The following is a 3,671-nucleotide window of genomic DNA, read 5'->3' as shown; positions in this document are numbered from 1 at the left end:
AGATAATGCATATAAAAACTGTCATTCGCGTGGATGACCTAATCCTTACCCCGGTGTAAGTCTCAATACCAGTAAATGCTCAGTGGATTTTAAGTGATTATTAGGGGAATAAAGGATAACAAAAAATTGACCTGTACGTCTTCTGTCCCTTCTACCATGGCTCCTAGCTCAGGCCCCCTGAATGATGGTCCATGTTGCCTGTCACACCCGGTTGTGACTTGAAGGCTGTCTGGTCTTGACTTCATGGATTTTTTAGGGAACTCAGTGCTCAGCCAAAGGTCTCACAGCTAGTATGTGTCAAGGGTAAAGCCAGAGCACAAGCCCTCTGACATCCAGGCAGGCTGTCTGGTGGCTCCTGCCCTGCCCTGCTTTCATCACAATCCCTGTCCTGGATCTGCTCAGTGGCCTACCTTGGGCCAGTCTCCTGAGCTTGACTCTCCGGAGCCCTGAATTCTCTCCAACACGCTGGTCCCAAAGTTCTAGTTGCCCGTTTACTGAGTCCTGCCACCTGCTTACTTTGATAGCACTTTATACAGAAACTGAATTTATCGGTGTCCACAGGATCCAGAGTTTTCCTTCGTGGGGTAGTCTGGAGCAGCCCGGCGCCCTGCTGCCCCCTTGTGCTGGATCGGGCCTCGAGATAGCCGGGGCTGCAGAAGTGAGTCGGTATGCAGGAGTGTGGGTGACTCTGGCCAGGAATTCAGCCTCATCCAGCCACTGGGGTGGGTTAAGGGGGCCAAAGGCAGAGAAGGGGCTGGAGCCCTTCCATTCTATGCAGAGCCATGGCCAAACTACTGGAAACTCTAGCCAGGAAACAAAAATGCTACTCACTTCATCATGTGACATTTCTCCTCTTAATAAGTCTAGTCCTGGCCTTCTTTGGCTATTGTTACCTGAACCCAAGAAGCCAGAAATTGGAAAATAGGCTATTTTGGGCAAACCTGTCTGCTAGAGAACTGGGCGGCCTGAAAATTGTAAAATTATCAAAGATGGCATATCCCCAGCCAGACCTGCATACACCTTGTAGGAAAGATGTCCTTGTTGTGACCCCTTGGCTGGCTCCCATTGTCTGGGAGGGGACCTTCAATATTGACATTCTGAACCAGCAGTTCCGGCTCCAGAATGCCACCATTGGGTTAACTCTGTTTGCCGTAAAAAAATACATGATCTTTCTGAAGCTGTTCCTGCATACTGCAGAGAAGTACTTCATGGTGGGACACAGGGTGAACTATTACATTTTCACTGATCTGCCAGACAGCGTGCCCCGAGTTCGCCTCCAAGAAGGAAGACAAGTGGTCATCCTCAAGGTCCAGAGCTATACCCGCTGGCAAGACATCTCCATGCACCGCATGGAAACGATCAGTAATTTCTCCAGGCAGCGCTTCCTCAGCGAGGTGGATTACCTGGTGTGTGCCGATGTGGACATGATATTCAGTGATCACGTGGGGGTGGAGATCCTCTCCTCTTTGTTTGGCACCCTCCATCCTAGCTTCTATGGGTTCAGTCGGCTTGACTTCACCTATGAACGCCGGCCTCAGTCACAAGCCTATATTTCCAAGGGTGAGGGAGACTTTTACTACATAGGGGCCCTTTTTGGGGGGTCGGTGCAGGAGGTTTACAGGCTCACCAAGGCCTGTCACGAGGCGATGATGGTCGACCAAGCCAATGACATCGAAGCCATATGGCATGAGGAGAGCCACTTGAACAAGTACCTGCTTTACTACAAACCCACCAAGGTCCTCTCCCCAGAGTACATGTGGGATGCTCTGTCCTTCTATTCCTGGGAGAAGGCACTGCAGGGCAGGCATGCAGTCTTTAAGAAGAGGAGATTCAGGATCTTGCAAAAGAACCTCACTGCAATGCGGAACTGACGACGGAGGTTTCCAAGAAGGGTTCAGAGAGGCATGAAGGACAGGCAGCTCTAGTCTCCCTCCTGACATGCTATCATAAATTAAAGCCTGTTTTATCAGGAAGGGTTTAAGTCCACTTCCTTCTCCTGTATGGTTGAGAAAAATTGCCGAGACCTAGCCCCTTCTTCCTCCCCACCCCCAAATGTAGGCAGACCTAGCATCCCCCACCCCCACCTTCTCACACATTTAGGCAGGCCTGATTCCTTGGTTCAGGCACAAGCTCCTTGAGTTGCCACCACGTTTAGCTTCTCACAGTGTGCTCCTAACACCCATTCAGGGTGGATGCGGCAGGTGGTCTCAGCTTGTCCTGAGAAACAAGGGATCAGAGATGAAAGTTTTTCCAGAACAAGGAAGAAGGCTCCTGGGCACATAGCCTCCCGCTTTCTATGACACAGAGTCACACTTGGTGAAGCAGATGCATACATGTATACAGCTTTAAGCCAAATTACTGTCTCTTTTCAGAATCCTTTTAAAAATTGGGAGGTTCCTTTAGTGTGCAGTCAGGGGAAGAACTAATACCAAATCAAAACTGTATTTCCTGGCACTTGGCTTCTTGTCCAACCCAAAGTATTTCCAGCTGTGCACTGAAACCAATGAAGCCCCACTCCACCCCACCCCTCGCTGATTGTTGTTGTTAGGTGCTGTCAAGTTGGTTCTGACTCATAGTGACCCTATGTACAACAGAACGAAACACTGCCCGGTCCTGCGCTATCTTCACAATTGTTGTTATACTTGAGCCCATTGTTGCAGCCACTGTGTCAATCCATCTCATTGAGGGTCTTCCTCTTTTTCACCGACCCTTTACTTTACCAAGCATGATGTCCTTCCCCAGGGACTGGTCTCTCCCGATAACATGTCCAAAGTATGTGAGACATAGTCTTGCCTACCTTGCTTCTAAGGAGCATTCTGGAAGAATGAATGTAGAGTAGCTAAAGCAAAAGGAAGAAATGATGAAGTAAAAGAGCTGAACAGAAAATTTCAACAGGCAGCTCTAGTAGACAAAGTATTATAGTGAAATGTACAAAGACATGGAGTTAGAAAACCAAAAGGAAAAAACACTCAGCATTTATCAAGCTGAAAGAACTGAAGAAAAAATTCAAGCCTCAAGTTGCAATTTTGAAGTATTCTATGGGCAAAAGGATGCAGGAAGCATCAAGAGCAGATGGAAGAAATAGACAGAGACACTGTACCAAAAAGAATTGGTCGACGTTCAACCATTTCAGGAGATAACATATGATCAAGAAGTCCAAGCTGCACTGAAGGCACTGGCGAATAGCAAGGCTCCAAGAATTGACGGAATACCAATTGAGATGTTTCAACAAATGGATGCAAAGCTGGAAGGGCTCGCTCATCTATGCCAAGAATTTTGGAAGACAGCTACCTGGCCAACCTACTTGAAGAGATCCATATTTATGCCCATTCTAAAGAATGGTGACCCCACAGGATGTGGAAATTATCAAAAATATTATTAATATTACACACAAGCAAATTTTTGCTGAAGATAATTAGAAAACGGTTGCAGCAGTATATTGACAGAGAACTGCTAGAAATTCAAACTGGATTCAGAAGAGGATGTGGAACAAGGGATATCATTGCTGACATCAGATGGATCTTGGCTGTAAGCAGCAATACCAGAAAGATGTCTACCTGTGTTTTATTGACCATGCAAAGACATTTGACAGTTGATCATAACAAATGATGGATAACATTGTGAAGAATAGGAATTCCAGAACACTTAATTGTGCTCATGTGGAACTTGTA

The 3,671-nt window shown here is 46.9% G+C and overlaps 1 pseudogene; it reads left to right on the top strand.

The window, feature by feature from the left end:
• Positions 1-732: 732 nt before the first annotated feature.
• On the top strand, positions 733-1,871 carry LOC101348722 (histo-blood group ABO system transferase pseudogene; annotated as a pseudogene).
• The last annotated feature ends 1,800 nt before the right edge of the window (positions 1,872-3,671 follow it).

Source organism: Trichechus manatus, unplaced genomic scaffold (genome assembly GCF_000243295.1).
Source record: "Trichechus manatus latirostris isolate Lorelei unplaced genomic scaffold, TriManLat1.0 scaffold00207, whole genome shotgun sequence".
Classification (NCBI taxonomy): domain Eukaryota; kingdom Metazoa; phylum Chordata; class Mammalia; order Sirenia; family Trichechidae; genus Trichechus; species Trichechus manatus.
The sequence above is the reverse complement of the archived record's forward strand: the minus strand, read 5'-3'. Positions and strand labels throughout refer to the sequence as shown.